Raw genomic sequence first — 23,656 nt, forward strand, 5'->3', positions numbered from 1 at the left:
GGGCTGTGCGGACTGCCCGGGGTCTGTGCACCCTGTGGGGGTCTGTACCGGCCTGCCGGGGGTCTGTGCCGGCCTGCCGGGGGGCTGTGCTGATGTCCGGGGGTCTGTGCAGGCATCGTCCGATGGGACTACAAGTCCCATCGGGCGATGCCTGCTACCATGACAGTGATTGACACATTAGCCAATGATGGGACAGTAGTAGTCCCATCATCCGGCTAATGTGTTAAATGTAAAAAAAAAAAAAAAAAATACTACATACATACATACTACATGCATGCTACATACATACTACATGCTACATACATACTACATACATACTACATATACACTACATGCATGCTACATACATGCTACATGCTACATACATACTACATACATACTACATACTACATATATGCATCATACATACTACATGCTACATACATACTACATACATACTACATATATACTACATGCATGCTACATACATACTGCATGCATGCTACATACATACTACATGCTACATACATACTACATACATACTACATGCATGCTACATACATACTGCATGCATGCTACATACATACTACATGCTACATACATACTACATATATACTACATGCATGCTACATACATACTACATGCTACATATATACTACATACATACTACATATACTACATGCATGCTACATACATACTACATGCTACATACATACTACATACATACTACATGCATGCTACATACATACTACATGCATGCTACATACATACTACATGCTACATATATACTACATACATACTACATATATACTACATGCATGCTACATACATACTACATACATACTACATGCATGCTACATACATACTACATGCATGCTACATACAATACATTCATACAATACATACATAGACATACAGTACATATAACACAGAGTAACATACTTACCAATACTTGTCACATTGTTCCCCGAAGCCATTGTCGTCTACGGAATAATTATTAACATAACAAACCACAAAAATACTCACCCATGATCCGAAGCAGTCCACGAGTGTGTCCCACGATGATCTTGGGTAGAGATCTGCAGCATCAGCTGATGCTGCCGCTCTCTACGGGCTGCAGGAATCCAATGACGGAAGGTAGGTATCCTTCCGCACTGTATTCCTCCGCCACTTAAAAAAAAAAAGTCCCTAGTCTCATTTTATGGTAAAAGCTGTGTGGGAATTCCCACACAGCTTTTACCATAAAGTGAGACTAGTGACTTTTTTTTTTTTAAGTGGCGGAGGAACACAGTGCGGAAGGATACCTACCTTCCGTCATTGGATTCCTGCAGCCCATAGAGAGCGGCAGCATCAGCTGATGCTGCAGATCTCTACCCAAGATCGTCGTGGGACACACTCGTGGACTGCTTCGGATCATGGGTGAGTATTTTTGTGGTTTGTTATGTTAATAATTATTCCGTAGACGACAATGGCTTCGGGGAACAATGTGACAAGTATTGGTAAGTATGTTACTCTGTGTTATATGTACTGTATGTCTATGTATGTATTGTATGAATGTATTGTATGTAGCATGCTTGTAGTATGTATGTATGTAGCATGTATGTAGTATGTCTGTAGTATATATGTGGTATGTATGTAGCATGTAGTATGTATGTAGCATGCATGTAGTATGTATGTAGTATGTATGTAGTATGTATGTAGCATGTAGCATGCATGTAGCATGTAGTATGTATGTAGTATGTATGTAGCATGTAGTATGTATGTAGCATGCATGTAGTATATATGTAGTATGTATGTAGCATGCATGTAGTATATATGTAGTATGTATGTAGCATGTAGTATGTATGTAGCATGCATGTAGTATATATGTGGTATGTATGTAGCATGTAGTATGTATGTAGCATGCATGTAGTATATATGTGGTATGTATGTAGCATGTAGTATGTATGTAGCATGCATGTAGTATGTAGTATGTATGTAGCATGTAGTATATATGTGGTATGTATGTAGCATGTAGTATGTAGCATGCATGTAGTATATATGTAGTATGTATGTAGTATATATGTGGTATGTATGTAGCATGTAGTATGTATGTAGCATGCATGTAGTATATATGTGGTATGTATGTAGCATGTAGTATGTATGTAGCATGCATGTAGTATATATGTGGTATGTATGTAGCATGTAGTATGTATGTAGCATGCATGTAGTATATATGTGGTATGTATGTAGCATGCATGTAGTATGTATGTAGTATTTTTTTTTTTTTTTTTTTTAACATTTAACACATTAGCCGGATGATGAGACTACTACTGTCCCATCATTGGCTAATGTGTCAATCACTGTCATGGTAGCAGGCATCGCCAGATGGGACTTGTAGTCCCATCGGACGATGCCTGCACAGACCCCCGGACATCAGCACAGCCCCCCGGCAGGCCGGTACAGACCCCCACAGGGTGCACAGCCCCCCGGCAGGCCGGTACAGATCCCGGGCAGTCCACACAGCCCCCCGGCAGGCCGGCACAGCCCCCCGGCAGGCCGGCAAAGACCCCCGGAAGGCCCGAAATGACGGCGCATCATGATGCGCACACACCGCGCATCATGATGACGTCATTTCGGCTGTCAATCAACTTTGAACTTCCGATTCCGATGCCCGATATTGAAAAAATATCGGATGTCGGTATCGGAATTCCGATACAGCAAGTATCGGCCGATACCCGATACTTGCGGTATCGGAATGCTCAACACTAATTATGACAAAATGTTGCCATCTTAAAATAAGAAAATAAACTTTAATTTGCATGTTTGAATATTCTGAATTTATCTAATAGATGCAATGGGCAAGGTTGGAGCTAAACAATGAAAGATACCCTACAGGGTAAATGCATTGTTCTGCCTTATCCAAGGTGTTTGGATGATGGCTGAGGGAAGCAAACTGAATTTCTGCCCTAGGTGATGGAAAATCTAGGTAAGATTTAATATTTTTAGAATTACTATGTAGAAATTTTGGGGGGCTTTCAGATTCAGTGGCAAATATATCCACAATTGTCTCTTCTCTCGCCAATTGCTGAATAGCATGCTAGAGTTAGGGGAGGAATGACACGTCTATACAATTTCAAGCGGTGTCAGAATAGACAGAATCTTTCTTACCTTTGACAAAATTAGTTGAAAAGATTTTAACAAGAAATTCTAAATTCTTTAAGTGTCCAAAATAATTTTCAGGTTTTTTTTCTTATAAAGGATCAAACCTTTCCAAATAATCCCACCAAGGACAACATCTGCAAGGAGTTTGTATGTTCTCCGCGTGTTTGTGTGGGTTTTCCCCGGGTTCTCCGGTTTCCTCCCACATTCCAAAGACATACTGATTTTAGATTGTGAGCCCCATCGGTGACAGTGATGATAATGTGTGCAAACGGTAAAGCGCTGCGGAATATGTTAGGTCTATATAAAAATAAAGATTATTATTATTATTTTTTATACGGTATGACTTACTATGACTCTATGCTGCTGTGTTAGTCTCCAATTATTTCAGTTTTAAAGTGTCACTAGTGTAAATTTAGGGAATTATCTGTCACAAAAAAATACAGGCACATTTTTATTTATTTTTTCATGGCATTTTCACATATTCCTCCTGCATAGTGTATGGCTTGTATATTTTTCTTTAAGATTTAGCTTTGTTGATTCTGTTACTCTTTTTTTTCAGTTCCTTGATTACTTCAATGTCAGCCAACTTTCCAATAACACAGCTTTGCCGAGTAAGCATGCATGGTAAGGTAATTATTATGTAATCTATACATGTGTCTGAAATCGAAGAGCCGCGTTTCCCAGTGTTACTGAAACAAGCATATAGTGCGGGAAAGTGTCAGATATTTTGGCCGGGGGTCATTTCTTGTGGAGCTATTTTAGGCCTTTCTCTGCTCTGTCAGAATGTTCCCTGCTGGAGTTTATGTAGTGAGCGACGTACAGAACAGAAAGCGTCAGCCCTGTGCAAGTCGCCTCTCACCCACTGAGAAAACATAACAAGACAATACTGCACTCTCATGTGTAATCCTAACATTTACATATCCTAACAAAGACTGTCCGTCATCTATCTATCTATCTATCTATCTATCTATCTATCTATCTATCTATCTATCTATCTATCGTCTAGCTATCTATCGTTGAAACCAGAAGTTTCCATACACTACATAAAAAGACACATCTGCATGCTTTTCTCAATATCCGACATGAAATGAGAATAAACCTTTCCTGTTTTAGGTCTATTAGGATTACTATAATTATTAATATTTGCCAAATGCCAGAATGAGAGAGGGAATGTCTTAAGGCATTTTAATTACTTACTGCAAAGTCAAAAGTTTACATACACTAAGACTACTATGACTTTAAACAATTCTGGACTGCCCATATGATGATGTCATGTGTTTGGAATTTTCTGATAGTTTTTTTTTTGCAACATCTGAGTTAATTAGAGAAACACCTGTGGATGTATTTTAATACACACCAGAAACACATTGCTTCTATGTGTAGCATCATGGGAAAGTCACAAGAAATCAGACAAGATATCAGGAAGAGAATTGTGGCCTTGCACAAGTCTGGCTCATCCTTGGGTACAATTTCAGGATACCTGAAGGTGCCTCATTCATCTATACAAACAATTATATGCAAGTGCAAACAAACAAATAATGTCCAGCCATCATACCGCTCAGAAAGGAGATGAGTTCTGTGTCCCAGAGACGAACGTGCTTTGGTCTGACATGTACATATCAACCCAAGGACAAAAGCAAAAGACCTTGTGAAGATGATGGCGGAATCTTGTAAATTTGCATACTGACAAAATGGTAACAAAGTGGCTTAAGGATAACAAAGTCAATGTTTTGGCGCGGCCATCACAAAGCCCTGATCTCAATCCTATTGAAAATTTATGGACAAAGCTGAAAAGGCAGATGCGAGCAAGGAGACCTACAAACCTGGATCAGTTACACCAGTTTTGTCAGGAGGAATGGGCCCAAGTTCCGACTAACTATTGTGAGAAGCTTGTGGAAGGAGATCCCTAATGTTTCACCCAAGTCATTCAGTTTTAAGGACAATGGTACCAAATACTAATGAAATGTATGTAAAATTGTGACTCTGCAGTAAGTAATAAAAATGCATTAAAACATTCTCTCTCTCGCCCATTATTCTGGCATTTGGCAAATATTAATAATTATGGTAATCCTAACTGACCTAAAACAGGAAAGGTTTATTCTGATTTCATGTCAGATATTAAGAAAAACATGCATATGTGTCTTTTTATATAGCGTATGGAAACTTCTGGTTTCAACTTCATCTATCTACCTATCTATCTATCTAAAAAAAAATTAAAGCAGCACTCCATCAAGAAATTAGTAAAAAAAAAAATGGTGATTTAATAGCCTTCCTCAACAGAACCAAAACATTGCTAAATCAGTTTTTCCTAAATTCTTGATGGAATGCTGATTTCATTTTTTTAACTAGCTGAAGGTTTGGTAATTGCCTGAAAGAAAATGCACCCGTATTGACTTTATAGTACCTGCTAATGCAACTACCTTTTTATTTTTTTATCTATCTATCTATCTATCTATCTATCTATCTATCTATCTAGCTATCTATTTATCTATTTCCCAAAGGTAGCTCTCCCATCAAACAAGGCAAACCTTTACAGTTCCAACACCCCAACCACTCAACATACCAGACCTCTGCCCTTCCCTAATAGCCTCCCTCTCCAACATCACTGAAGGAGAGCTTACTCATCTCCTTTCCAAATCACACCTCACAACCTGTGCACATGACCCTATCCCTTCCCACATGCTCCCCAACCTCACTAACATGATCATTCCAGCCCTAACCCATCTCTTCAACCTATGCCTAACTTCTGGTACCTTCCCCTCTTCCTTCAAACATGCCACCTTAACACCCATCCTCAAAAAATCAAACCTTGACCCAACTGCTGCGCCCAGCTATCGCCACATATCACTGTTCCGTTTGCTTCCAAACTCCTTGAACAGCATGTCCATGCTCAACTTTCCTCCCACCTCTCATCTAACTCCCTCCTTGACATCCTGCAATCTGACTTCCGCCCCCACCACTCCACTGAAACTGCCCTGACCAAAATTACTAATGACTTACTCACAGCCAAATCTAACAGACAGTTCTCCATCCTCCTCCTTCTCGACCTGTCCTCTGCCTTTGATACAGTCGACCACTGACTACTGCTACAGATTCTTTCTTCCCTTGGCATCAGAGACCTTGCCCTGTCCTGGATCTCCTCATACCTTTCAGACTGCACATTCAGTGTTTCGCACTCCCACGTTACCTCCTCATCCCGCCTCCTCTCTATTGGAGTCCCGTAAGGCTCTGTCCTGGGACCCCTACTTTTTTCCATCTATACTCTTGGCCTAGGGCAACTCATAAAATCCCATGGCTTCCAGTACCACCTGTATGCAGATGACACTCAAATTTACCTCTCTGGCCCAGATGTCACCTCTCTGCTGTCCAGAATCCCGGAGTGTCTATCAGCCATATCCTCCTTTTTCAGCTCTCGCTTCCTAAAACTCAATGTAGACAAAACTGAACTCATTATCTTTCCTCCATCTCACGTATCTTCCCTACCCAATCTATCTATTATGGTAAACGGCATCACACTGTCTCCCACACCTGAAATCCGCTGCCTCAGAGTAACTCTCGACTCTGCCCTGTCCTTCAAACCACACATCCAAACTCTTGCCACCTCCTGTCGCCTCCAACTCAAAAATATTTCCAGAATCCATCCCTTCCTCAGCCCTCAATCTACTAAAGCTCTTGTACATGCCCTTATCATCTCCCGCCTTGACTACTGCAACACTCTCCTCTGTGGCCTCCCTGCTAACTCTCTTGCACCACTCCAGTCTGTCCTCAATTCTGCTGCCCGACTAATCCACCTTTCTCCTTGCTACTCCCCTGTCTCTCCCCTCTGCAAATCCCTCCATTGGCTCCTATTTCACCAACGAATCCAGTTCAAACTACTAACACTGACCTACAAAGCCATCCACAACCTGTCCCCTCCCTATATCTCTGAACTAATCTCCCAATGTCTTCCCTCACATAATGTTCGATCCTCCCAAGACCTCCTACTCTCCTCCACACTTATTCACTCCTCACACAACCGCCTCCAAGATTTCTCCCGAATATCCCCCATCCTCTTGAATACCATGACTCAACACGTCCGATTATCCAACACCCTCGGATCCTTCAAACGGAACCTGAAAACCCATCTTTTCAGGAAAGCTTACAGCCTGCAATAACCATTCTGCCGCCTCACCACCGCCTGAGCTGCTGCACCCCCGACCTTCTGTCTCTTCCCCGCTATTCCGTAGAATGTAAGTCCACAAGGACAGGGTCCTCTCCCCTCTGCACCAGTCTGTCATTGTAAATTTGTTTACTGTTAACGATAACTTTGTATGTAACCCCTTCTCATGTACAGCACCATGGAATTAATGGTGCTATATAAATAAATAATAATAATAATAATTATAGATGAAATTTTTTTTTTATTCCATTTCATGTATGCAACATTTCAGCCCTGAGATGGATGGATAATAGATAGATAGATGATAGATAGATAGATAGATAGATAGATAATAGATAGATAATATATAGATAGATAATAGATAGATAGATAGATAGATAGATAGATAGATAGATAGATAATAGATAGATGATAGATTAATAGATAATAGACAGATAGATAGAAAACCTCACGGTGCAGCCTCCTGGACTAACAGTAACACAAGTTGTTAGATAAGAAGAGGCAGCGCTCATTAGTAAGCTGAAAGTGTGGATTGTATAATGTAGCGATGCTGCGGATTGGCCTCTGCGGATCTGCAGCAGTTCAGCAGACAGTGTACAGTACCATGTAAGTCTATGGGATTTACAATCCGCTGTGCACATGCTGCGGTTTTTTTCACTGTGGAAAAGATGCGGTTTTAAATCCGCAGAAAGAATTGACATGTCAATTCTTTCTGCATATTCCGCTGCGATTTGCCACCTATTCCATTGTCCAGGTGTCAAACCGCAGGGGAAAACCGCAGGCCAATCCGCAGGAAAACCGCAGGTCAATTTACCTGTGATTTTACCTGCGGATCCACACAGAAAAATCAGATGGTGAATCCGCGGCATATGCACATAGCCTTAGAGCAGGGGTGGGGAACCTCAGGCCCCAGGGCCATTTACGACCCTCAATGACCTTTCATCAGGCCCCCGGACAGATTCTCAGAAACTGCAGTCTTGGGTAGGGAGCTGTACTTTGATTGCCACAAGCTCATTAATTTCTTCTTGCTCTGTTAGCACACACACAGTGTTCAATACTGAACATTGAAGGGCATGCAATGAAAGATTACATCATGAAACCAGTGCCAGAGTCAGGATGTACTTTGTGGGCGGAGTTTGTACGGCCCCCAAAGGATGGTATAAATATCCAAATGGCCCTTGGCAAAAAAAAGATTCCCCACCCCTGCCATAGAGGATGCTGCACGTTAAGAGAATGTGGACAGGTAAGAAGTATCATCTTTTTCTTCTTTCCTGTGTTGGAGAAGAGGACAGGGGATATTACTATATGATGGAGGACATTATTACAGGAAAGGGCCGGGATGGCGACATTATGGAATAAAAGGGCCAAGATTATTATGACATTATTTCAGGAAGTACTGAAGCTTTCACTTCCTCACAAAATGTTGTTGTACATGCAGGAATCTTCCAAATCTTGTTTTGCTCAAGTATCTTCTACTTGTTTCCTTTACTAACCGAATAATCTCCCAGTAAATGGTCAATTTCTGAGTCTGGGGAAGGTATTAGCATCTACATCGATATCATATCCAGCTTTCCCAGCAGATACTGTATATCTTAATGGCATCTGAAGCAAAGTTTTACCATAACCAGGTTCCCAGCATCATGTTCCCACATGCTTTATGCATCCATTAGCCCTCTGTGTCTGTACTGTTACACACTTAACATTATGACTGGTCCATACAATCAGGGCAACTGTTACCACCCACCTTTCGTGTCTCCCTCTTTCCTCATAGACTGTAAGCTTGCGAGCAGGGCCCTCATTCCTCTTGGTATCTGTTATGATCTATGTGATTATTGTTATGCTGTAATGTCTATTGTCTGTACAAGTCCCCTCTGAAATGTAAAGTGCTGCGGAATATGTCGGCGCTATAGAAATAAAATTTATTATTATTATTATTAATATTTAATACCAGAATGGAAAGTAAATTATATATTTGTATATTGGAAATGTTTGCTACATCAAATTCTACCAAACCCACACAACACATTTCTCTCCTTCTTTTTTAATCGAACCAGATGTGAACTCTCCTGCAATATTCAGTAAGACAGAGACATTGAAAAATAAGCGGTTTTCCTTGTTTAAACGAATCCGTCATCTAATTGCACACAGATCATTTAGCTGAGGTCGATGCTGGCAGCTGGATAAGTCGCAGTCTGGTTTGTGCCACACATTGTTCACAGACCCAACCAAACATAGGACTAGGGATGAGCGAGTATACTCATTAGGATTCGGTACTCGGGGAGTAATGCGGTACTCGAATCCTAGCAAGTAAATTTCACTACTCGCCTCGCAATATTCGGCACAGCCCGCACAGTCCCCGCACAGCCCAGCACAGTCCCCACACAGCCCAGCACAGTCCCCACACAGCCCAGCACAGGCCCTGCACAGCCCGGTAGAGTCCTGCACAGCCCAACACAGGCCCTGCACAGCCCGGGACAGTTCCTGCAAGTCCCCGGACAGCCCAGCACAGTCCCCACACAGCCCGGCACAGTCCCCGCACAGCCCTTCACAGTCCCCACACAGCCCGGCACAGTCCCCGCACAGCCCGGCACAGTTCTTGCACAGTCCCCGCACAGCCCGGCACAGTCCCTGCACAGCCAGCACAGTCCCCCACAGCCCCCCACAGCCCTGCACAGTCCCAGCACAGCCAGGCACAGTCCCCGCACAGTCCCCGCACAGCCCGGCACAGTCCCCGCACAGCCCAGAACAGCCACGCACAGCCCAGCACAGTCCCCACACAGCCCTGCACAGTCCCCACACAGCCCGGCACAGTCCCCGCACAGTCCCTGCACAGCCCTGCACAGTCCCCACACAGCCCGGCACAGTCCCCACACAGCCCGGCACAGTCCTTGCACAGTCCCCGCACAGCCCGGCACAGTCCCTGCACAGCCCAGCACAGTCCCCCACAGCCCCCCACAGCCCTGCACAGTCCCAGCACAGCCAGGCACAGTCCCCACACAGCCCCGCACAGCCTGGCACAGTCCCCGCACAGTCCGACACAGGGCCCGCACAGCCCAGAACAGCTACACACAGCCCAGCACAGTCCAGCACAGCCTGACACAGCCCCGCACAGCCCGGCATAGGCCCCGCACAGCCCCGCACAGGCCCGGCAGAGGCCGTAGAGCCCAGCACAGGCAAGCACAGCCTCGCACACACACACAGCCCATTACTCGCATTTCCCATAGACTTATATTGGACTCAGTACTCGTTACGAATACCCGAATATTAGGAGCTGCTCGTAACGAGTACAGCGAGTCTGAGTATTTGGGACCTGTTGAAGTGCATTGTGCACGAAACGGCTGTCGTCCGTCTTTTTGCATTTCTCCCGTGCCTATGCCTATGCTTTATTAACATGAAATAAAGTGAATCATTTCAAGAAAACGGTGAGTGCCATCCTGCTGTCTTTTTCTACTATGATAGTTCATGTTTTTTCTTCACATAGATAGAGCACCCGTTCAGCAAGGGTTACAGGTGTCACACTGATAGCGGTTATAAGTGACTTTGCGGGTATTTCTTCCTCAGGGACAGTGCCGGATGTTTCTTTTTTCTTTGACTGAGTATTTCACTACTCGCTCATCCCTACATAGGACCCAATTCATTATTTGTGGTCTTTTTGAAGTCACTTTTTTTAGCCTTGTGTTATGCCTTGACTTTTTAATAACAATCTCTTCAAAATGTCGCACGTGGTTCGTGAATTTTGCACAAAATAAAAAATGCTTTTTTTTTTTTGTCTGTGTCAATTTAGTTTAACTTTTCAGCACTAAAGTAGCAGGTTCCACTAAAATAACACAAAATTTGCTAAGAAAAAATAATATCACTCTGGGGGGTGGGGAGAAATACAGACATTTGCACAAAAATGTGGTGACTTTATGAACAGTCGTACGATAATTGATGAACCATCTAAAAACATCTGAAAACCCCAAATCCTATCCATAATGACGAATATAAGAAAAGAATCAACAGAGGAAAAGATTAAAAAAAAGACAATAAAAAAATAATAAGGTATAAACTAAAAACAGGCAAAAATCAATAAATACTAGCCCACAAAAGGTGCCAATGCAATAATGAAACAGGTCCCGGTCTATACAGGTTTTTAATCCCTGGATGTGAAAAATGATGTTTTCATTCACATTACAAAGACCTTCAAAATAGTGAGAAATTGAAGCACAAGAAAATAGTAGGAAATGTCAGAGGTTTGCAACTTTATGATTTTTTGCAATATACTTTCATTTTTTTTCCCCTAAACATCATGATGCAGTGCTGTTTCAATGCCCGGTTTCTGCTCCTTTGGCACTGCTCAGCACAGATTAATATATACCGTCAAAATGCAGGAATTCTTCTGTCTGAGCCTCTGTTCTTCCCACACTTGCATTCCCGTATTCTGATTGCTTGAATTTAATGTAGGAATCTTTGCTGAGCAGCAGCTCAATGGAGCTTCAAAAGGGGCATGAACTGAGCATAGTGTTTGGGAGAGAATTAGGCAAAATAAGGTTATTGAATATTGATGGGCAAACGTGGTAGGCACTGCTCGATACTCGATCGAGCACTGGGGTGGTTGATCGAGCAGCGAGCAGTGCCGAGTATCATTTGGTGCTCAAATGCTCGGATCCCCGTAAGTGAATTATCTGAGCTGGACGCAGAAGGGAAAAGAGAGAAAAAGGAAAAAGAGAAAGAGACAAAGAGAGAGAGAAATAAAGAAAGAGAGACTAGAGTTTGCCATTCACTTCCATTATGCTCACTAGTCGAGTCAAGTACGTCTGAGCAACAGGCATTCTCCATCCGCGCACAATGCACTCGAGCATTTCAGTGCTTGATCAACACTAGCAATGAAGCAGATGACAAAATCTCATATCTTCGCAATGCCTGGAGAATAATTGAAAAAGTCATTTTAAATTACTCTTTCTTGTTAGTAGAAGACCCTAATCTACACATGACTTGCTGTCCCAAGATGACGTAGCCTTTAGCAATGCCTATAACACTTTCCATTTCATTAGTATTGGATCTACATGACCAGTTAAAGAGGTTGTTCAGCCTTGGGGTCACTCTACGTGACTGCAGACTTGTGAATCTTCATAGAGCGCACAAGGCGCACTGCGAGGATTCTCTGGGGACTGCCGCACGAGCAGGCCGTCACATGACCACAAGTATGAGATATGCATGCTCCCAGCCATATTCTGACTAGACTTATCCAGCCTTATTCGCTTCACTTGTATTGAGAGAGGCCGCACATATCGGCAAACTACACACTTGCATCCATGCACCCACCATCTCCCGGCGCCGAAGAATCCTGACAGTGTGCACACTGAGTGCCATGAGGATTTACAAGTCTGTACATAGAGTGACTGCAGGCTTGTACTTCAAGCCTGGACAACGCCTTTAATGTAAAGAAGTAAACAACAAATTGTAGCTTTGGGTTCATTTGGCTCCCTTTAATAAGGCGAATTGTGTGCAGTGTCATATTGGCAATGATCTATGTGGATGGTATGCACATTGCATTCTCTTCCAAAGGAAAATAAAAAACTTTTAGCTGGTGCAAGAGTCAGGATTAATGGCGTCCTCAATATTGAGAAATGCAGACAGATATTTATCGATCATGCCATACCATCAGGGAGGTGTCTGATTGGCTCCAGTTTTATTCTGCAGCAGCAGAATGACCCCAAACACACAACCAACGTCATTAAGAAATATCTTCAGCATGATGAAGAACAAGGAGTCCTGGAAGTGATGTTCTGGCCCCACAGAGTCCTGATCTCAACATCATCGACTCTGCGTGGGATTCCATGAAGAAACAGAAGGATTTGCGTAAGCGACATTCACAGAAGATCTGTGGTTAGTTCTCCATGATGTTTGGAACAACCTCTGCTGACTTCCTTTGAAAACTCTGTGCAAGTACAAGTATCTAGCAGGACTGATGCTGCTTTGAATGCAAAGGATGGTCACACTTTGACTTTGATTCCTCTTTTGATCATTCACTTGGCAATTTTAATTGATAAAAATAATCTATTTGCACCTCTGTTTTGCAGCATTTTTTCCTCATCTGCAACAATGACCATAGCAGTTCCAATATACTCAGCACAATGCCTTTATGGCCAGTTCAACTTTATCATCCTATGTCAAAACTGTACCAGCTATGCAATTTAGTAGTTGCAATGTACTGACAACACTTATTAGGATTAATTCAGCCGATTTAATTTTTCACATTGCCTGACTATTGCACAGCGTGACGTCCCATTGTAGAAGAAGAAAATATGATCAAATTAGACTTGGTCTGCTGAGTGCTTGTGCTTATTTATATTGCATTCTAATTGGACCATTACCTCAATCTAGTTTGGAAACTTAGATTTTCTTTGTATAATTACAGTAAGAACTTTCTAGCTCAAGTAAATCAATATAATGTAACCATTATTAGAAATAACACATTGGGAACGAACATCAGTACTAGAAGTGGAAGTAGTTTTAGCCATGCCAGCTGCAACTTTATCTTTTAGTCATTGTGGCTAAAAATAAATATTTGTAAAAAAAAAAAAAAAAAAAGATAACATTAAGGTAAGAAAAAGTAAAAATTCCATATAGGAAATTTGCAACAAAGAGGATTTAAAAAAAAAAAAAATGAAAAAAAAAAACAATTAAATAGAAAACCAATAGTCTCATTCATCATAGGATGATTGCTTGTACATCTGAACAAACAATCAAGCTGATGAAAGAAATTAAAATAATTCCCGAAATTAGCAGTGATTTTAAACCACATTACAGTTACCGCTAATATAATGGGGGCTTTAGATAAATTTAGGAGGCGCTGTTAATCATTGTACGAAACACTAATTACATTAAGTAAACATGCGTACAGGCTAAGTGGTGCCAGACCGGAATTAGAGGTACAAGTTTATATGTGTAGCTCATTCGGAGAAGTTTATGACTACTAGGAGGACTTATTTTCTGAAGATTAATTTTCCTCTCTATCAATAAAAGTCTAGTTCTGCTCTTGGTTCTTTTACCCTTAACGCACAGAGTCAACCTATTATTATAACTCCCAAGTTTTTTTTTTACAGAGGACAACATATAAGATAACTGTTTCCTAAGTCTTTGTGCTCTCATTGCATCACTTTGCCAAAATACATCCATTATTTGCCTACTCCGAAACAAAAAGTCATGCAGTTCCATATTGTGCCAATGTAGAGTCAAATAGTTTCCACATCATGCCCCATATTGTGCCAATGTAGAGTCAAATAGTTTCCACATCATGCCAAATAATAAGAAAAATGAATCGAAAGAGTCAGATTCTATACTCATAAACGATAAAAGGTTATTCCCAACTCGGCAAGTCATCATCTACCCATTGACTAGGTGATATCTTGCTGTTCGCTGGGTGTCCCACTGGTGGAACCCGCACCGATCTAGGTTAATCGGTCTCTAAAATGAATTGTAGGTCTACTACTTTCACTGTTGATCAAACTCCTAGAGATAGTGAAGCAGAGCACTTGGCTTGACCATTGCTCCATTTGTAGATCAGTTTTGGTTCCAGTAGTGGGTCCTCCTGCAATCCACAAACTACCGCATATTCTGAAAATGGACAAAGACTTTCCAATTTGCGAATAACCCCTTTAAATCAATGCTCACACAGTGATATCACTTGTCAACAGCCAAATAGCACACAAATAATGTCATACATTGCTCAGATAAAGGCAAACTATACTACCTGCATACTGTAGTGTCCAGACCCCAACATAACTGAGGTGACTCCGCTTGCTGTATTTCCCCCTACTCTGTTTTTCCTGAACATAGTGTAGCTGGGCCAATAGAACTGCACTAAAAGTGAGTTAAAAAGAACCTGACAGCATGATTTTGTAATGTAAAGTAAGCACAGGGCTGTGATGGCACTGTAATACTCATTACAGTGATACCTTCAGTGAGAAATCCACTTTGTTGGAAGTTTTCTGCTAATTTGATTTTGGTGCACAGGAGCCGTACTGTGCACTGGGTCTTCCTTTCACTGTCTGTGATTCCCCAGCCCCTCCACCTGCCTCTGGTTTGTGAATGACAGGTCACTGCTGAGATATCAAACAGAGCGGGCAGGTCATTTGCAGACAGGACGCAGGCGGAGGAACTGGGAATCACAGACAGGATAGAGAAGACCCAGTGCACAGTCCGACCCTAGTGCACCGAAATCTAAATAGCAAAAAACTTCAAAAGGTGATTAAACAAGAACAACAAAGCAGATTTCTTCACCAAAGGTATCATTTTAATCAGTATTACAGCACCAATACAGCCATGTCATTACATTACATTACAAAATTGTGCTGGCACAACTTTTTTAAGTGACTTCAGGTTAGTTTTAGTATTTTTCAACCAGTATATTTTTCTCAGTTTCTACTCTTCTCCAATTCTCCACTGTAGTTCTAGCTGTTCACATCGACTACTGTTTTTAAGCAAAATCTCACCAGGAGTTCAAATATACCACCAGAAATTAAAAGCACATTATAAGATCACTGTTATGTGTACAAAAGTAAATCAGCCTCCCTACTGGAAGGTCATAAAAGTAAACTCTAACATATGTACATTTACAACAGCAGATTTTCTTAATTTTTTTTACTTACCAGCCAAACCATGGTGATATCTCCACCTCCCCATAGGCCAAAATAAAATAAAAGAAGAAAACGTACATACAGTGTGACCAATATTTTAGGCCTCATATTGCTTCCTTAAAGTGCCAGCCACAGTGAGAGCCATTATGTCCAAGGCTAAAGGAAAACAACGGGAGGTATCACTCAAGCGCTGCTTTGATAGAATCATTAAAATAAAAACGTTTATTAGAACAGGTTTACAAGTAAACGCTTTTCAAGGTCACTCCGGACCTCTTCATCAGGACAAACCGGCGTTCCCGCGAAACGCGCTGACTTGTAAACCTGTTCTAATAAACAATTTTATTTTAAGGATTCTATCTCAGCAGTGCATGAGTGAAACCTCCCGTTGTTTTCCTTTAACCTGTGGTCATCCTGTCGATCGGTATCTGTGCAGCAGCTGTTACATGCCCTTCATGTGTTACCATTGAGCAACTCAGTAAGGTGAGTGTATCCCACTTTGTCCCAACACCCTATTGTCATTGGATAAGACCCTATTGCACTTTTTTCTTCCCAGTTATTTTCCTATTATGTCCAAGAAACAGCTCTTTCAGACTTGGAAGATCCTTTTTCTGAGCTTGAAAGAGAGTCTCTTCCCAGATTAGACCACTACTGGAATATAATGATCTAGTTTTTTTAGAAACATGCCATGCCCAATTTTTCGTAGTTTTTAAGGTTGAAGGTAGACATAAGTCCATCAAGTTCAACCTATAGCCTAAAATGTTGACCAAGAGGAAGGCTGAAGCCCCATGGGGCAGACATTAATAGCTTCATACTAGGGGAAAATTTCCTTCCCGATTACAAATACGACAATCAGGCATGTTCCCAAGATCTTGGTCACATCACAGAATACAGTGACCATATCCTGTAATATTATATTTTTCAAGAAAGGCATCCAGGCCTCTCTTGAATTTTTGTAGTGAATCAATGATTACAACTTCATGAGGCAAAGAGTTCGAAAAGAATCTTGAACTATAGGGCAACCCGTTGGGGAAGTCCACCCCACAGTTTGAGAAGCATTGAATTAGAAAATACTCAGTGAAAATACCTTTAATGGAGTGGGATGACTTGGGAAGAGATAGGTCGAAAATTGTCTACAAGTATCTACCCCTCAGCCGCCTTTTCTTTACAATTTCAGAAGGTTTCTAATCTTCATTGAGTCAAGACTTTCCTTATTAATTTCTTTACACAGTAGCATGTCAAGCCAAAGCCTATACAAGAACTTTGACATGTGGGACCAGGTTTAGTATTAAAGAAAGGGATAACACAATGACTCAATAAAATAAGTATATTATAACTTCAGCGTCTCTTCATAGCATGTTAAAAGCTTGTTGGGACTTAATTATGGTTTATTTAATCTAATTAAATTTGCATAAAAATGAAACAGGAATGACTTGGTGTCTTATTTTCTTCAGCAAAAGGCAAATGGATTAAGATCGTAAGCTTATTGAGTGTTGAATCGGTGGGGAGCCAAGATCAGCAGGAGACAGGACTAACCAACTTCGGCAGACATGTTTTTGTTTATCCCATTTTAATGATTTAATAACCAAGACTCCTGATTAAAATTCTCTAACTATGATAATTTGATTAGTATATTTGCCTATTTGCCTAGACTTGCCTTGTCTTTTTTTTAACTAATGACATATTTTTCAGAGAAAGTAATCAAAAACATGGTCTGTTGAGATGGTTCCACACTGTGTCCCTAGTATGTAATCCTACAAAATTGTTCCAATGCATCTATTAAAGAAAAAAAAACTAAATATCATATTAATCTCTAATTGATTCTACATGTTTGGTACATTAAAGGGGTTGTCCACTTTTTTGATATTGACTTTGATACCATGACCTTGAATTATATAGCATATCCTATATGTAACCAAAGGGAGAACAGCACTTTATACACTGGTATGTCTTTAGAAAATATAACTTTGATCACCCAGATCAAAGAAAAATTCCACTTGTGCACACCACAATGCTATCTCCATGAGTTGTGGGTGTAACATATCCCTTTGGACCAATTTTACCCATTTTTTAAGTGCCTTACCAAATATTACACTCATGAAGGCTCAGTGTGGTGATGTTTATCTTGGATATGAATGATGAAAGTTATAATTTCAGAAGGTGTGGCGCCCCTGAGGGTCCAGTCACCACAGCGATGCTGCACCTCACCCAGAAGTGTGGTATCCCACGACCAGGTAAGGTGGAGACACCCGACGACATTCCATCCCACATCCCACACACACACGTAGCATAGCAGAGCCCCTTTATGGCCCCTGCTTTGGAACAAGAAGGGTGTTAGGAGGTGGGTTGAGCATAGTTTGAGAGAGGGAGAATTGTAGGTTACAAGGAAGTTAGGTCGGATTCCCTCAGAGGGAGGGAAGGACGTGTCTTGTGCAACTACAGACAGCAGTAGTTGCCAGACTGAATAGCTTGACAGAAATCTCCCTAAAAGGAAAGTTAGTTCTTCTGAGACATGGCTGGACCGTACTCCCCGTGGGGCTCATTTCCACGCTGACAGACATCAGGTGGAGGAAGAAACCTGGTCGCAAAGGGTCACGGCCCCTAGCCTAGTGAGCGTACTTCAGTGCGCAACTAGCAAGCTGATAGTTGTGGTAACTTTATGGACCACAGCCCCTACCACAGTTACTCCGACCGGAAAGGCAGCTACATAGGATCAAAGAAACGGAAGGGTATGCGTTGTCTGACAGGATTCGCAGCTGGTGGCCTGGGACGATAATTGTGAAGTGCTGTAAAGGAAGTAAAGTGGAAAGCAGCATATTGTGTGGAGACGGCCAGGAAAGGTACATACTGACAGGGAGTGCTGGAAGGGTGGACTTCATTTTACCTGGAAGTTGTCTGGACCCCTCACCTGGAGAGCGCAGCACTGAAGTGGGCATCTGAGCACGCCAGACTGTAAGTAAAGCCATGGAACTACATGCAACTGTGTCTCTGCCTTCTTCCTGCGTCTCCAGCTCAGCACTGCTACATTCTTCACTCCACACTACCACACCATCTTTAAACTCATCTCAACTGCCCTGGGACTACAGCTCTGCCTGTGGAGAGCTTTACCAACTTTGCTGCATTATACCATCTGTCCCAGAGAAGCAACACTGCAGCTCTGGTCACCACTGACCAGAATACCACAGGTGGCATCTTGAATTCATGCAAACTCTATTCTTCTTTAATTTCACCCATTTTACAAGAACGCCTGGGGCCACGGACCGTGTCACTGCCACTGTGACACATCCCTTTAAGATAACTAGCCCGGTACCGAGTAACCCACGGCCCCTGGGGCGCGTCAAAGGCATACCTAGGTTTGGAGTCCTGTTCTCCATGCTCTTATACAGTATATGCTGTCATACATGGAAATTGTGGCTCGTCTCACAAGAATGAGCATCTGCAGCCATTGGTTCTGTAGGAACATTTGAATATAAAGTATATTGAATAGGAGCTTATCTGTAGTATACCGGGGCGGCCACTAAAAAGTAAAGAGATGTGCTGCTCCAGCTCCATATACTGCTCGCAACTTGATGATGCCGAAGCTGATGGCAGCTGATCAATGGGGGTCCTGGATGTTGGATCCAAACCAATATGATATTGATGATCTGTCTTAAGGAGAATTCATTAAGACCTAAGTAGTGAACAACCATTTTGATTTACATCATCTGATTTGTCCATATAGACAGATATGTAAACCTTGTTATTCTGTAAATCCAACAACAGATACAATGAGATGTCTACCACCTCAAGATCTATGGAAGAGCTTATTTAATCGACACTATCTAAAATATATCAGATTCCAAAACCTACTGGAGTCTGTCCACGTGATTTTAAGATCAATTTTACCTAAGAAGTCAGGTGCTCAATCCTATGTTTATGATCATTCATCATCTACTGGGAAGACCAAGAGTAGCACTAGCCAATAGTTAAAAAGCTGTGTAAAAATAACATGGTTTATTCACTTTTTAACTTTTGCACTTTTGGAAAAAATAAGTGCTGATTGTGATGATATCCACATGTGTGACCTGTACTTTCTGCATCCATCATTTAATAAGTACACCAGTTCCTGCAAACTGGAAATAATGAAAATAATGAACAGCATGGGGTTAGGTATTATATGGAGAGGGGTTTCAAGACCAGGTTTGTTGTATCTATTGAAAGTTTCATACCAAATAGTATACAAAGAATGCAAAGAATTAAAGAAGTTGTCTGGTCTAAAATGATAAGTCTGCAGTCACTCTGTGTGACTGCAGACTTATGAATCCTCCCCGGAGCACGCACTGTGTGCTCTGAGGATTCACCGGTTTCTGAGCTGGAAACGGCGGTGTTGTATGCGTTATGCATACTCCTGGCCAGAACCCAACTAGTGGGCGTGGCATTGCTCCACGCACTTGAATGCCAACTGGACGTCCACATCACTAGACGGGGTGCAGTCTCACTCAATGCAAGTGTATGGAGAGAGGCGGCGCCCACTAGTCAGGCTCTGGCCGGGTGTATGGGTAATGCATACGTACCTGCCGAACCGGCGAATCCCTGCAGCGCTAGCGGAATTCATGAGTCTGCAATCACACAGACTGCAGACTTGTCATTTTGGACTGGACAAGCCCTTTAACCAAAAGTTATGGACTCTCTTGATGAGGTGGATTTTCTAAGCCGCAGTTTAGGGTGAATCACATGGACCAAAAGTTATTGAACAGAAGGTAAGATTTTCCATGTAGCACATGGAACAGCAAGGACCTGGACAGCAGGAAGGCACCAGAAGACACAGAGCCAGTAGTAACACGCACAAGAACTGAAAAGCTCTGCAGAGGTACAAAAGTGCCCAGAAAATAAGGTACTGCTGTCTGTTAAGAGATATGCATAATGGATGGGTAGCACTCACCTAAAGGTGTTGTAGGCAGGCACAACTCTTGTAAAAGTGTGGAAAACCATTGCTGCTGCCCCGTGGCTGGAGGAAAAAGTTCTTCCAGAGGAATAATGGCAAAAATGGAGGTTGGCACATTTAGGCCAGCTGTGCTATGGGAATGAAGAGCCTTGGGATTCCAAAACATATATCTGGAGAAGAGCAAATGTTGTTCCTATCATCAAAAAGGGGAAGAAGGTGGACCCAGGCAACTATAGGCCGGTGAGTCTGACTTCTATACCAGGAAAGATCTTTGAACAAATTATTAAACAACATGTATGTCAGTACCTGGATAAGAATGAAGTGATTAAACAGAGTCAGCATGGGTTTGTAACTAATAAGTCATGTCAGACTAACTTAATTTCCTTCTATGACGGAATCACTGATTGGGTGGATCAAGGAAATGCTGTAGATATAGTATATCTTGACTTCAGCAAAGCATTTGACAAAGTATCTCATACAATCCTTATTGAAAAAATGACTAAGTATGGAATGGACAAGGCAACTGTTAGGTGGATTCATAACTGGCTTAGTGATCGGACCCAAAGAGTGGTCGTAAATGGCTGCACATCCAGTTGGAAGAATGTCTCAAGTGGGGTACCACAGAGCTCTGTCCTGGGCCCTTTATTGTTCAACATCTTTATCAACGATTTAGATGAAGGAATTGAGGGTAAACTGATTAAATTTGCTGATGACACAAAGCTAGGAGGGATAGCTAATACTAGAGAAGAGAGAGAGAGGATTCAAAAAGATATAAATAAACTGGAGAAGTGGGCAGCAACTAACAGAATGGTTTTTAACAGGGAAAAATGCAAAGTACTACATCTGGGCAATAAAAATGAAAAAAGCATATACAGAATGGGAGGAATAGGCCTAAGCAACAGCACATGTGAAAAAGACTTGGGTATACTAATAGATCACAAACTGAATATGAGTCAACAGTGTGATGCAGCAGCAAAAAAAGCAAATGCAATTCTAGGATGTATTAACAGAAGCATACAGTCTAGATCACGTGAAGTCATTATTTCGCTCTACTCCTCTTTGGTCAGACCTCATCTGGAATATTGTGTCCAGTTTTGGGCACCACATTTTAAAAAAGACATCAACAAACTGGAGCAAGTTCAGAAAAGAGCAACCAGAATGGTGACCGGTCTGCAAACCCTGTCTTATGAGGAAAGGTTGCAGGATTTGGGATTGTTTAGTTTGCAAAAGAGAAGACTGAGAGGAGACTTAATAGCTGTCTACAAATATCTAAAGGGCTGTCACATTGTAGAAGGATCATCTTTATTCTCATTTGCACAAGGAAAGACTAGAAGCAATGGGATGAAACTGAATGGGAGGAGACACAGATTAGATATTAGAAAAAACTTTTTGACAGTTAGAGTGATCAATGAGTGGAACAAGCTGCCACGAGAAGTGGTGAGTTCTCCTTCAATGGATGTCTTCAAACAGAGGCTGGACAGACATCTGACTGGGATGATTTAGCGAATCCTGCTTTGAGCAGGGGGTTGGACCAGATGGCCCAGGAGGTCCCTTCCAACTCTACGATTCTATGATTCTATGATTCTATGATCTCTTACTAATACCAACACGTTTCTATGCCAGACTGGCACCTCTCCAAATGTATGAAAGCTAAGTGTCACTTGTTTTTCTTACCTGAAACAGAAACGTGTTGGTATTAATGAAAACTGTTTTGGAATCCAAAGCCTCTTCATTCCTGCAGCACAGCCCGTCTAAATGTGCCAACTTTAATTGATGCCATTACACAAGAACTGAAGAATAGTGGGCTGAGGACTTAGAGTTACATTTGTTGTGTAAAGTCCAGAAAAGAGTTTGTTATGCTTACAGCAGATGACGGGTTACTCAGAAAACAATTGAAAACTTGCTTGTAGGGAAGATACACTTTGATGCAGCAGCGTTTGTAATGTGATCAAGTCCAGAGAAGGGTTCATTATGCTTTCAATAGATGAAGGGTAAGTTACATGTCTGAGCCTGAAAGGAGATAAACATTTTAGAAACAAACAGGAGTTTGCTAAAATGATTGCCAGTTGAAAAAACAGGCAAACTCTAAAGGCCCCGTCACACATAGCAACTCACCAGCGATCCCGACAACGATATCAATGTGTCAGGATCGCTGGTGTGTCGCTACATGATCGCTGGTGAGCTGTCAAACAGACAGCTTCACCAGCGATCAGGACCAGCGACGCCGAGTGTGCGGCGTCGCTGTGTACATTAGTTACCAGTGCGCTGATGCAGGGTGCTGGTAACTAGGGTACACAGAGGGTTTCTAAGGGACGTGCGTCACTTAGAAACCCGATGTGTACCTTAGTTACCAGCTCCCTGCATCATCGCGCTGGTAACTAATGTACACAGAGGGTTTCTAAGCACAGCGCCGTGCTTAGAAACCCTGCGTTTACCTTAGTTACCAGCTGATCGCTGGCCTCCCGCCTGTCACACGCAGCGATGCGTGCTGGCCAGCGGGAGACCAGCGACCAAAAAAATGTTCAGGGCTTTCCTACAGCAATCAGCGATACCGGCAGGGGGGCCGGTCGCTGATCGCTGTCACACACAGCGATCTCGCTGGTGAGATCACTGTTACGTCACAAAACTTGTGTGACTCAGCAGCGATCTCGCTAGCGAGATTGCTATGTGTGACGGGGCCCTTAGGCTCAAGGAAATTGAAGACAAAGATGACTCACATGGTTGTCAGTGTCAGCATTAAAAGTTCTTAGTAATGATGTCACTTGAGTTTGCCAAGCAACTCAACTTGGAAAATCCAGCATGGATTATAGCAAAGGGTGGCAATCAGAGCCC

General features: G+C 42.1%; 1 protein-coding gene and 1 long non-coding RNA gene across 2 annotated transcripts in view; one reads left to right on the top strand and one right to left on the bottom strand.

Moving 5' to 3' along the window:
• ANGPT1 (angiopoietin 1) overlaps nt 1-23,656 on the bottom strand; it is a 445,617-nt gene that overhangs the window by 402,084 nt on the left and 19,877 nt on the right. The gene's annotated exons all lie outside the window — the stretch shown is intronic.
• Nucleotides 1-23,656, top strand: part of LOC141101234 (uncharacterized) — a 129,938-nt gene that overhangs the window by 70,244 nt on the left and 36,038 nt on the right. The window contains exon 2 of the long non-coding RNA XR_012234914.1: nt 3,683-3,747. This is a non-coding gene — a long non-coding RNA (uncharacterized lncRNA). The remainder of the gene's footprint in view (nt 1-3,682; nt 3,748-23,656) is intronic.

The sequence above is a fragment of the Dendrobates tinctorius genome, unplaced genomic scaffold (assembly GCF_039654945.1).
Source record: "Dendrobates tinctorius isolate UK_male_01 unplaced genomic scaffold, ASM3965494v1 ptg000116l, whole genome shotgun sequence".
Classification (NCBI taxonomy): Eukaryota; Metazoa; Chordata; class Amphibia; order Anura; family Dendrobatidae; genus Dendrobates; species Dendrobates tinctorius.